The sequence below is a fragment of the Triturus cristatus genome, chromosome 1_1 (genome assembly GCF_964204655.1).
Source record: "Triturus cristatus chromosome 1_1, aTriCri1.1, whole genome shotgun sequence".
Taxonomy (NCBI): Eukaryota; Metazoa; Chordata; class Amphibia; order Caudata; family Salamandridae; genus Triturus; species Triturus cristatus.
In genome coordinates, this window is record NC_140579.1 from 27,867,555 (window position 1) to 27,881,485 (window position 13,931).

The following is a 13,931-nucleotide window of genomic DNA, read 5'->3' on the forward strand; positions in this document are numbered from 1 at the left end:
GGTCGGTGTTGGTTCTTAGGAAGAGTGGGAGGTCATTCCATAGTTGAGCACCTTTGACCTAGAAGGTTCTGCCTCCAAGTTGTGTTTTTTTAAAAGAAGGAACAGATACTAGGCCAGCATGGGATGAACTTAAGGTTCATGCAGGCCTATAGAGTTTAACTTTCTGTTGTAGAGCTTTGTGTCCCGTGCAATTTACTCCCCTATGCAGTATGCATAAAGCCTTAAAGATGCACCTTTCTTTTACTGGCAACCAGTGAAGTTTCTGCAGTATCTCAGTTGAAGAGTCCTGTCTTCCTTTGTTTAGTGCAAGCTTGGCAACCAACACCTGAATTCTCATATAAAGCTAGGGGAGCAAGGGGACGATTTTCGACTACCAAAATTCATACTGAATGTGCTGGGTCCGGATCCGAATTTTCGGCCATGGCCAAAATGTCGCTGGGAGTTCATGTTGCAGTTTCACCGGGGAGCAACCCAGAAATTGTGTTTTATCTCCGTTGAATTTTAACATGTTATCATCCAGGGCCACTGTGAAGATTGTTTAGTTGTTTTGGGTCTGATTTGTCCAATGATATCGATCCAGCGTGGACCCAATAATTTGGGCAGGGACGAACACTCAATTATTTCATTTACTTTAGCCCATACACATACACCCAAGTCCCTGTGGCGCTGGTGTCAAGTTTACGAATTTCTTAACACTTCATATTCAATAGTTGAAATTTTGGACTGTTCATATTCTACACAATAAACCTTCTCGTTCAAATTTCCATCTTCTTGGTCGATGGACCAATTAGTGGAAAAATTGAAGGCAACAGTTACTCAAATAATAAACGGACAAAAAATAATCACAGACTCATTGTTTGCAATTCGTTAAATTTATCTTACTCAAAGTGCATTAGTCTTTAAAATTACCTCATGAGAGAAAATACACTCTAAACCGTCAACAAATAATCAATCTCAAGACAACATAAGTTGCATGAGGAGATAGATGAAGAGACATCTGACATGTGCATAAATCAAATCTCGATTTGGGAAAGATAGATGAAGAGACGAAAGAACATGGATTATAACTTCGAAATATCAAAGACACCAACCCAAAAAATAAGAGCGAGGAAAACCACCACCCAGGCCTAGGTAGCGGCAGGGGACCCCCAGACAAAGAGTCAGGGATCAAAGACTCTAAGATCAGGATAAGGATAGAACTGGAACAGCTAGGTCTCTCTGCAACCCGACAATCAGCAATCTCCTCACGCCTAATGCAGCAGCCGCATCTGCCGCCCTCGTTTCTAACCCCGCCCCTAAATCACCTATCCTTTATACCCTTACCATACAGATTCCACCCCGCTAAAGTTGCTAAAAATCACCCCTTTTAGCTACAGGATTGGTCAAAAAGTGAGGTGGATGATCACCCTATCATTAAGTCATACTTCTTTGACTGGCCCCATTGTCAGTCTTGTCGGTCCCACATATTCAGTATACATCCCTATTCTCTCATGAGGTGAAAGTATCGACTTAAGGACAAATTTTAATACATTCATCATTTTGTGGATTTTCACAAGGAGTTCATTGGAGTTGGCTGCTTGTCAAGCGTCTTGTCCTTCACTGTGTCATGTTCTTTCAGCTCGTTCAGCCTTTTCAGCCACACAGTCACGTTGTTAATGCGCGCTGCAAGTTTCACCCATCACAGAAAACCTTTATTAATAATGTGGCAATGAAATCTTCACTGTTACCCACCCACCTTAACTCTAGTCCAGGTTGACAGTTATCCTAGCATAGCATAAACAAGAAGCGGCATTAATAATTATGTCAAAAACAACACACGTCATGGCTTTTTACTACATATACATGCAATATGCCATGCAACATATTCATAACATGTTTTACACACAATATTATTACAGACCTGATTATTTACGTATTGTTAGGATTAATTCCATGCATATCTCTAAGCAAATTCACAATGTGGGGTGTGTAGCTGCATGTTAATTCTAATTTCTACTTAAAATTAGTACGTATTACAGGGGCACTCGATACAAGCGGGTTTCTTTTTTTTTTCTTTTTGAATCCTCGCTCCATCAATTCCCCCGTCTGATGGCTTTTGAAGCCATCATAAATACTCACCATACCGAGTGTCACCTATCATTTTATCTAGAGTTTAGTGTCTTTCTCTCATTTAGTCTTTTCATTATATCATAATACTCTTCATTTATCTCTTCTAGTTCTATTTCATCTCTTTTTCTCTTTATTTCTCTCTTTTTATTCTTTTTATCTGATAACATTTTTCTTCCTTTCATGCACTTACAACATTTATACGCTATCATTATTATTAAAATATTACTGCTATCGAAAGTACTGGCATTACTATCTTTCTCAAAAGACTTTTCCAAAACGTTGAAAAACAATTTCTCACAGCTGTAACACTCTTACTAACTTTCTCCCAAACACCGTCAACCTCCAGTTGGGTTAAATCTTTATGCAACTTAGTAATGTTCCTCATATAGCCTTCTATCCCTTTACTTTTATCAGGGATATAGGTACAACAGTGTTGTATTTTCAACGTTCCACAGACTCCACCCTCCTTTGCCAAAATAATGTCAAGGGCAAGTCTATTTTACAAAACCATTGATCTTATTGTCACCATTTCGGTATCAATCATTAAAAATCCACCAGCAGTATCTGTTGATAACCGATCAACTACTGTAGATAGTTTTAGAATTTTATGTGAATTTAGGACTACCCCAACTGATGGTATTAGTGCAGAAAATAAGTCACCTATTATTTCAGAAAAACTTGCTCTCCTTTTACGTGATAATCCTTGCTTTATTTCATTGACACTATGATCTCTTTGGTCTATATGCTAGACCTTTGGAAAAACAATCCCAAAGTAACAAGTCCCATACCAGTGAGCAGATAACCTGTAATAGGCTTTCCTACCACACACATAATATATCCCAGGGAAAACAGGATCAGTTCTACCTTTTAATCCCCAACCTCCAGTAATTTGAAAAGTATGCTCAGATTCACTAGTGCCAATAAAATAATTGTTATAGTTAGTCTTTGCTCTCAACAAACATAACTTTCCTTTCTTTGACCAGTCCAGGGACATTGCGGCATATTTTTCACTCTTTTCATATTTTCCCTCTCTAAATGCCCAAGGTGGTTCTTGTGTTTTTGCTTAGCAGCTTTCTTCTGAAAACTTTCTCTTCTGTGTTCTACCAAATCCCAAAACAGTTTTTCTTCATAATGCAATCCGCAAGTTCAATTATTATTGTAAGCATACTAATGGTTTAGTGATATGGAAAAATTCACCCATATAACGTGCATTTTCCCACTTTCTACTTTGTTCAGTTCTCGTATAATTGGGACTTTAGAAGATACTAAGTCTATATCTGTATATTGATACTCCAACTTAACTTCCATGTAAAATAGACTACTAAGTACACTACATGAAACAGCATATGTTAAAGACAGATGATGGTAGGTTTTACCCTCAGAGACAGATGATGGTAATTTCATGCAAACATAACAATCGCTCATATTCATGGTGTTAGTTTAGTAAACACATTTAAAGAAAAGTTATCAGTTGATTCATCATGATGGAAAATACTTCCATCTGATTGCTTTTCATTAGTTTTCGTTAGCAACATCTTTAATTTTTTCATCATAGACATTATTAGTGTTATTTCCATTGTTATTCACATTAAAAATTGGTTTGATAACAATTAATAAGTTCCACAAGGATGTTAGTAGAAAGACATTACATAAGCAAAATTTAATACATCTACATTTTAGTTTAGATGTCGGTTGTCCAGTCACTTCATTTCCTGCTATTTTAGTATTCTATAAAAATGTGAAAAATTCTAATAATTATTCTGTGTTAGGGCCTAAGAAAAATCTAATAACACTTTTATCTATTAAAAAGAATTATATATTATATATATATATATATATATATATATATATATATATATATATATATATATATATATATTACCTACTGGCGGTCGCCAGTAGGTAGTTATAGTTAGGACCACGTTTCCATAGGAAATCCGCAACATTCTATTTTGAATAACTTTGGCGCCGGTCGACGAATCCTCGCGAATTTTTCAAAATAGGTGGGGCGCTACCCTCCGCTCCTACCCTGAAAGTCTCGGGGGGATTCGTCAAGCGGGGGCTGAGATAAAAGGGGGGTCCCAAAACGCGTTTTTCCCATGCATTTTTCCATAGGACCTTTAGACACAGCTACAGCCCGAACGGCTGAACAGAATTACTTGAAATTTGGCAGAGAGGTAGCCATAAGGTCAAGGAAGTGCCTTTTGCAGGTCTGGTGTAAATCTGTTCAGTATTTCCGGAGAAAATAGCATTTAAAAGCATTTAAAAGCATATATATATCTATATGCGCGCAGGGTGCGCGCACCGTGCGAGCACCGTGCGAGCACCCTAACGTGCGCGAGCGTAATTCTGATTGGTGGTTACATGTTAGTCAACGTTCGAATCGGTCGAAATCAGGAAGTGTCGGCCGCCATTTTGTTTGTTTTCAGTGCGAGAGTGAAAAAGGAAGGTGGCGAACGTGAAAAGGGGGCAGGGTAGAGAGTTCCTGACCCCCTAGCCTTTGTCAGGGGGTCCCTGAAGGACCCCGAAGGCAAAAAAAATTATTTTTTTTTTTAAATCGCGGGGGTGCGCGCACAGTGCGCGCACCCTGAAAAACACACACAAAAAAAAAAATTTTTTACAAAAAAAAAATAATAATTTGCAGGGTGAAAACCAAAAAAAAAAAATAATAATTTTTAATACGTAGTTTATTGTAAAATAAATATATAAAAAAAATAATACATAAATAAATTAGCATTTAAAAAAACGTATAAATTCACAGAAAAAACCATAGGTTTCACACACGTTATAGTTAGGAATTAGCATTTAAAAAACCTTGCAAATTCACTTAAAAAACCATAGGTTTCACACATGTTATAGTTAGCTGGACATTTCACTCATAAAAAACCAATGAAATTCCCCCGTTATAGTTACTGCAGGCAACTATAACTCACGCGACCGCAATCCTCTGCTGATGACGTCAGATATTACATCACTGATGACATATGTGTCTTTCTGAAAAATAAATATTTGTAATATATGTATAGCTAAAGATTAATGGAAGAAGACATGGGTAAATAAGTGTCTAAATACAGTATTAGCATCAGCAGAGGATTACGGTCGCGTGAGTTATAGTTGCCTGCAGTAACTATAACGGGGGAATTTCATTGGTTTTTTATGAGTGAAATGTCCAGCTAACTATAACATGTGTGAAACCTATGGTTTTTTAAGTGGATATATATATATATATATATATATATATATATATATATATATATATATAAAGTGGTGTAATCCTACACCTAATGACGTTCGTCTTCATCTTCCTTGGCTATTTCTGAGTCCACAGATGACTTCAGCCGACAACATTTCCTCCACCTCAATTTGTAACAGTTCTTACATAGGTGGTCTTAATTTTTTCTCATCTTCCTTTTCAGTATCATTTTCCTCACTTAGGCCTAAACTTTCAAACTCTTTGAGGATCAGGTAGGTCCATTCAGGGGCTTTGTACTTCCTGCAAGGAATTCTTGTTCTTTTCGATCTTCTTCTTTTTATTCCCACTAAATCTGCCTTTTCTGCCTGACTTGAAATTGTGTTGCTTTGTTCTGGTCTTCTTCTTAATCTTCTTCTTACTATTCTGTATTTTAATCTTCTTGCCCCACTTGGCCAACAATCTCCCTTTCTGGGTTTCTATACCTGCACCATCTTTTTGCCTTCTGTGTTCTGTTCACCATTTCTCTTATTTTGTCTTATTTCTATCTGTTTTTCTTGTCTTTCTTGGTTTTCAGTCCCTGTAGGTTTAGTGCTTGATTATGTCTCACTAGCTTTTTCTCCTTCTTCTATTTCTTTTGAGAGCTCATTTTCTTGGAGAGTGACTCCTTGACCACCGGATCAAGGCCAGCCCTCTCCCCAGCCGCTCCGCATGTCTGCCGGTCGCCAGCCTCCAGCTCTGTGCCCTCCATTCAGGGTTCAAGCCAGCAGCCCGTCCCTGCGCCGCTGCTCCTCCCCTGCAGTTCACCCGTTTGTCTGCTAGAGGGCCCCCGTCCCTCATCGTTGCCATTGCCCCTGTGTGCCTGTATTCTGTGCCTGTACTTTGTTTATTTGTATTTTCCTGTTTAGTGTTAGTGTGATTCTTGTTTCTATTAGCCTCCCTGTGTGCTTGCATTGTTTTTCCCGCGGCTGCATGCCTCTGTGGCCTCGCCCTCCGATCCAGCCTGCTCCCGTCCCCCTACCTCTGCTCCCACCCCGATCCCTTCATATGGTGACCGCTGCTGGGGAGTGTGCGTGTGACTCCTTGACCACTGGTTCAAGGCCAGCACTCTCCCCAGAAGCTCCACCTGTATGCCGGTCTCCAGCCTCCCGCTCTGTGCCCACCAGTCAGGGTTTGAGCCAGCAGCCCATTCCTGCGCCACTGCTCCACCCCTGCAGTTCACCTGTTTTTCTGCTAGAGGCCCCCCCTGTCACTCTTCGTTGCCGTTGCCCTTGTGTGCCTGTATTCTGTGCCTGTACTTTGTTTATTTGTATTTTCCTGTTTCACTTTAGTCTTAGTGTGATTCTTGTTTCTTTTAGCCTCCCTGTGTGCTTGCGTCGTTTATCCTGCTGTTGCTGCCCCTGCGGCCCTGCCCCCTGATCTGGCCCGCTCCCACCCCCTACCTCTGCTCCTGCCCCCTCCCCTTTATATGGCGACCGCCGTGTGGTAGCGCAGCAGACGCGCGCATCGTGCTTACCGCTGGCGCGCCAAAGGCGAGCCTAAGGCAAGCCCGTCTGCGCCCGGACCGTACAAAGCGTCAGACCCCCTGGCCCCCGCGAGCGCCATAACACCAGACGCCACTACAACGCCAACACCCTCCACGCACTCAACGCCGACCGACCCGCCACCTGCTTCCAGGCCCCCCCAAAGCTCACCCACGGACCCTTCACCTGCCAAAACTGCAGCTACACAAGCCAGCGCACACCCACATGTCCTGCCCACCCCACCAAAGCAGGCCACAACAATCTTCCTCACGGAGACCTGGGTGAACGCCTCCTCGGTGCCCGACATAGCCATAGCCATCCCGGATGGCTACAAGATCCCCCGCAGGGACCGTAACAAAATACCAGGATGAGGAATCGCCATCGTCGACAGGAACACCATCAGAATTTTGACCAACACCGAAGACTCCCTCAGCATGGCCGAAACTTACACTTCCAGATCCACGTCGATCACAACACCATCCTCAGAGGAACCCTTGTCTAAAGACCCCCGGGACCCCGACCACAGTTCAGCGACTCCATCGCCAACCTCATCAGCACGCATGCCCTCGCCTCCACAGACTAAATCCTCCTCGAAGACCTGAACTTCCACCTCGAGAAAGCCAGTGACAACAACTCCACAACCCTGATCGACAACCTCGCCAACCTCGGGCTCAAACAGCTCATCACGACACCCACCCACTCTACCGGACACACGCTCGACCCTATCTTCTCCGCCAGCAACCACGTCACCTTCAGCCACACCCCCGAACTCCACTGGACCGACCACCACTGCATCCACTTCTCCTTCGAGAAATACACTGCGCACAATCAACCGCAATGAATCCCACACCGCAGCTGGAACAAAGTCACCGAAGACCAGCTCCTCACCGCCCTCGCCCGAGACCCCCCATCCGAGCCCTCTGACACCAATGCAGTGGCCCACAACTTCAGACAATGGATCAGCGACTGCACCAACATCCTCCCCCGATCAGGAAACCCTCTAACAGGTGCACCGACATGAGAGCCATCTGGTTCAAAGCCGACCTCCAGACTTCCAAGCAAACCAGCCGAAGACTTGACAAACAGTGGCGCCAAGACCAGACACCAGACAACCACGCAGCCCTCAAGAATGCCAGACACTAGCACCACCAACTCATCCGATCCGCCAAAAGGACCTCCTTCAAGGAACGCATCGACAACAACGCACACAACAGCAAAGAGCTCTTCAACATTGTGAAAGAACTTGCCACCCCCAGCTCCAGCTCCAATGACATCCTGCCATCGCAAGAACTCTCCAACTCCCTGGCCACCTTTTTCCACCGCAAGATCACAGACATCCATAACAGCTTCGTCACCCAGACACCGACGACAGACGCTGACTCCCCTGCCTCAATGCCCACCAAACACACTGACCTCCTGCTCTCCTGGAACAATGACGAAGACACCACCAAAATCATCAACACCATCCACTCCGGCTCACCTTCCGACCCCTGCCCCCACCACATCTTCAACAAAGCAAGCTCCATCATCGCACCTCAACTCCGAAAGATCATCAACAGCTCCTTCGAGACCGCTACCTTCCCGGAGAGCTGGAAACACGCCGAGATCAACGCCCTACTCAAGAAACCCAAGGTGGACCCAAAGGACCTCAAGGACTTTCGTCCCATCTCCCTGCTCCCGTTCCCGGCAAAAGTCATTGAGAAAACCGCCAACAGACAACTGACCCACTTCCTAGAGAAGAACAATATCTTGACTCCTCCCAATCCGGTTTCTGCAGCAATCACAGCACCGAACCCGCCCTCATCGCCGTCACCGACAACATCAGGACCCTGCTGGACAACGGCGAAACAGCAGCCCTCATCCTTCTGGACCTCTCGGCTGCCTTCGACACTGTCTGCCACCACACCCTGCGTACACACCTCCATGACACAGGGGTCCGTGACAAAACCCTGAACTGGATCACCTCCTTCCTCACCGGCAGAACCCAGAGAGTCCACCGCCCCCCTTTCCGGTCCAAAGCCACCACAATCACCTGCGGCGTACCCCAAGGATAATCCCTCATCCCGACCCTTTTCAACATCTACATGACACCACTCGCCAACATCGTCCGAGCGCACCACCTCAACATCACCTCGTACACCGACGACACCCAGCTGATCTTCTCCCTCACCAAGGACCCCGCCACCGCCAAATCCAACCTCCACGAAGGAATGAAGCCTGTCGCAGAGTGGATGAAGACCAGCCATCTGAAACTGAACTCTGACAAAACGGAGGTCCTCATCCTTGGCTCCACCCCCTCCATATGGGACGACTCCTGGTGGCTAGCCACGCTAGGAGCTGCCCCGACACCCACCAACCATGCACGCAACCTGGGGTTCATTCTGGACTCAACGCTCTCTATGACCCAGCAAGTCAACGCTGTCTCCTCCTCCTGCTTCAACACCCTCCGCATGCTACGCAAGATCTACAGATGGCTCCCCACCGAAACCAGAAGGACGGTCACCCAAACCCTCGTCAGCAGCAGGCTGGACTACGGCAACGCCCTCTACGCAGGAACCATGGCCAAACTCCAGAAAAGACTCCAACGCATACAAAACGCCTCCGCTTGCCTCATCCTCAGAATCCCTCGCCACAGCCATATCACTGCCCACCTGAGAGACCTGCAGTAGCTCCCGGTCAACAAGAGGATCACCTTCAAGTTCCTCACCCACGCTCACAAAGCACTCCACAACGCCGAACCAGCATACCTCAACGAACGACTAACTTTCTACACCCAGAACAGTCAGCTTCGCTCCGCTGATCTCTCCCTCGCCACCGTCCCACGCATCCGCCGAACAACCACCAGCGGCAGATCATTCTCACATCTCGCTGCCAAGACATGGAACACCCTCCCCATCCTCCTGCGACAGACCCAGGACCTGCCGACCTTCAGGAGACTCCACAAGACCTGGGTGTTCGATCAGTAGCTGCTTCATCCCCCACCCCTTCTAGCGCCTTAAGACCCTCACGGGTGCTGAGCGCGCTCTATAAATGCTTGATTGATTGATTGATTGATTGATTGATTGGAATGGTCTTTGGAACCTCAGCTGTTTCTTCTTCTGTCTCAACAGCTGTTTCACCTTCTCCTGGTTCAATAACAGTTTCACCTTCTTCTGACTCAACAGCAGTCTCTTCTGTCCCAGTATCTGGTGCCCATTCTACTCGACTTATCCTTGGCTGTTCATTGTCAAAATGTTCATCAGAATCTGTCACTCCAGACTCTTCAGCTTCACACACTTCAGCTACTGGTTGTAGATTTCTGTTTCTCAGTTGCTGCTCTTCAGGTCTATCGATTGGACTTGGGACTAGACGGGTATGGCTTGCATGCATCCTATTTGGCAAACTAAAACACTTCACTGCTGTGGTCGCCGCCAAAATTTGATCTGGTAAGGACCTCTCCAATGGGGTTCTAGACACGTCTTCGTCATGTGCTTCTTCACTAGGACCCACTCTCCAGGATTCAGGTCGTGTGCTTGATCCCGCTGAGTCGGTGTGGCATCTCCTCCAACCTGGCGAGACACAGAACGTACCAGGTCAGACATTCCTCTACAATAGTCCAGCACACGATCATCAGATAGGTTAATCAATTTATTTGCAGGTATGTATGCTTGTCTCGTTGCTCTCCCCATCAGCACCTTATGGGGGACTTAATCCAGTCTATGTCAGGTACACTTCTGAGACTCATCAATAGCAGGGGCAAAGCATCAAGCCATTTTAGTGTTGCGGATGCACATCACTTCCCTAATCTGGACTTTATTGTGCCATTAATTTGGTCTGTAGCCACAATGCAATTTCTGTTCAATTTGTAAAGCAGCACAGATCATTTAATTATTTCATTATTAAAATGCAATCCTCTATCTGATTCCAAAGTGACTGGAAAACCGAATCTCGGGATCAATTCTCTCAGCAACAATTTTGCTACCATAAGACTGTCATTCCTTCTCGTTGGGTAGGCTTCCACCTAGCATGAAAACAAACAAACAATGACCAAGACATACTTTAGTCCATTACATGGTGGCAGTTCAATAAAATCGATTCGTAGTCAGGTGAAAGGTCCTCCTGCTCTCCCAATTACACCCCAACTTACAAATGTCTTCCTTCCTTCCTGGATTTTGTTTCTGACAGATAACACACGTTTGGCACAGACTTTCAGCGCTCAGTCTACACTTGGGATTGTACCAGGACTGCTTGAACATTCTTTCCATGGCATCTCGTCCAATGTGCGCATGCCCATGGTACATCCTGGCCATGTGAGAAAGCAATGAATCTGGCAATATTAGTCTTTCATCATAATATACCCAGATCTCTTCATAATTTTTTCAATTTATTATTCAGAACTGGCAACTTGGCTGACTCTCTAATTTCTCTAATATAATCTGTCTCTTTTTTTCCTTTCTATTGAAATCTCCAGTGAAATCTCTGTCTTAACTCTCCCCCCCCCCCCTCCCCACCACTGCTACTTCCTGGTGGTGTATACACCTCACGTCATCCCGGAGGTTCAAGATCCTACCACTAAGATACATGAATACAACAACGAGCCCCTTCTGATAACACGGAGCCAGGGAACAACCCCCCCCTTTATTCAGATAAAATACCTAGATTAACATAACATCGAGTGGTTGTCTGTATACATGTATCCTGGGGCCAACCTTTGATTCAGGACGAGTACAACGACCATACATTAAGTACCAATAAGTAGGATGCCCTGATAGCGGCTCAATTACCAAGATGACTCAGTAATGCTTGTGACCACACCGGTAAACTGAATAATGAACTACACTCCTGACACACATTGTTAAGGGACTAGATCCCTCACTCAAGATGGCGACCGGATTTACCACCGGTCGCAATGGAGCAATACAATCTCTAGTGTCTCTTTCACTTCCGGGTCTGAATCTAACAAACGCTGCCTTCAAATACCGACACGAGACTCGGCATATCGCCACCCAGTCCTGGTAGAACGGGGTAGGTGTATACGAGACACGGACTCAGCGTGTCAGTAAGTAGACAAAATCTTACTTGTTGACTCTTTACTTTCCTAAATTAAGTTGTGCATTGGGTGAATATATTTTTGAAACTGGGATCCGGCGTGTCAGTAAATAGATAGAAACCTCACATTGCTGAGCCCATGGTATGGTTCAGTTGTTACCTGAGGCGATACTCGCTGATTTACCGCGGCCCCTTCAAAGTTCATATATTTACTATATGGGTGATCTTCACTTCTAGTTTTAACATGAAATGAGTATAGTTTTGACTGTCAGAGCCAGTCTGCAATGTGATACCATTTAACGCTAACCTATTCAATGTTGTGTCTTGATATATATTTGACAAACGTAATCACAGCACACAACTACTCTGACAAGAGCACTTGAGATGGCCACTCCTACATCTATTGAACGTGCTTATTTAGTAAGAGACTAGGGACAGCACCATCTCCAGATATAGGGGTACTGGTTATAGCCCTCACCGACTGTAGCTCTCTTCAGATCATGACCCATTAATGCCTTAACAAAACCAGAGAAGGGATTGTTTTAACCCAGGAACAACCTGTTTCTAACCACACTTGCCTGTTTTATGTTGTAACTTCGGCAGTAAGAGAAGGGGTTATTACAACCCTGGAGTATGTTATTATTTTTAACCACCCCCGTTCCTCTAGCTTTCTCCCTATATAATTACAGAACGCGAGGAACTCCTTGCGTTTATCTACCAGGAACTGCAGTGGACTATCCTTAGGAATTCTTAGGGTAAGTCCCTTAATTAATTTAAATCTCACCTACATCACTTATAGTAGAAGTCACTTCACAGGGTTCAGATTCACCTAGTTTTTCACCACCCTTCACGTCTAGAGCGCACTTTCACCACATTTGCACTCAATTGTTCACGTGATATTCAATGTCAATACACAGTGACTGTACCATGCATTCTTTAACCTCCTTGGCCTTTATCCCCTTAAAGGTAGACCGAGCTGCAGGTAACACTACAACTGTGACTTAGAATGCTCACTGTTTATTAAGATTTTATGTTGAATTTCAGATGTAGATAGAGAACATCTTTTGGTCCTAAGGAATCGCCAGAGTATTTCTCTAATGGAGCGAGGAACATGTCGACCTGACTGAGGCAGTGTATATAACCTAGTCTATAACCCTAAGTTAGCAACACTCAACCTCAGAGTTTTTTAATTAGGGGAGAAGGCTTCCTAATAAATTGGTTGAGTAAGCACTTCGACCCCTATTTTTAATAATCAATACACTTCATCTACATCACCCTAGAGCCCCACACACCCATGCAACTACCGGCTTCATTGGATAAAAAAGATCTCCATAAAAGTGCTCCTTAAGAAAGAGCCCGTCGGGTATTGCACCAGCCGACTCGACGCAGGAGCAGCCCGATGATGATGCGATACATCCGAGGGGGTACGTGAATCACGATACCCTTTAGTTTGTGTGAGGGCCTCAATATCCAATATTTCAATTGTCCGTGAACACAATTCCTTCCCTCTTCCTTTCCCTTCCACCTACAGGAACAGCTCTGTCATTTTTGTTGTACTTTCGGAGGGCACACATAGCTGGACCTTTTCTTTAAGCGCCTTTACGCCCCCCCTGTTCATTTTTTGGATATATTCTGCACGGATTTCTATCCGTGGGGCATCTCCCGGTGGGTTAACCTGTGCATATCCCCCATTTTTAATGTTTTAATGTTTCTTCCCCTTTCATCGCAAAAAGAACTTCTTTTTGTTAGCTCACCTGAACCCTTAGACTTGACCTCTACAATTGATAACATCAAGACAATAGAGAGAGAATCCTATCACCAAAGCCTATTACTAAGACCATCACCACAATGGAAGGCCAAGGGTTAAGTTTTGGTGACGATTTCGTCGATGAGATACTTAATGCCCCCTCAATCCTAGGAGCCGATGGTGGGGCAGCCACAGGGAGCCAGTCGGAAGACTGGCAGTCCCTATCCTCATTAAAGAGAGATTGGGTAAAGATTACACTCCACGGTGCCCTGATGACAGAATACCTGAGGGCAAACATCGCCCCTAATGGTTTAATAGTCAAAATCTTCCCACA

At 44.7% G+C, this 13,931-nt stretch overlaps 1 protein-coding gene across 3 annotated transcripts in view; it reads left to right on the forward strand.

Annotated features, from left to right (window-relative positions):
• The window catches only part of LOC146869216 (E3 ubiquitin-protein ligase TRIM39-like), a 199,118-nt gene that overhangs the window by 78,192 nt on the left and 106,995 nt on the right, over window positions 1–13,931 (forward strand). The gene's annotated exons all lie outside the window — the stretch shown is intronic.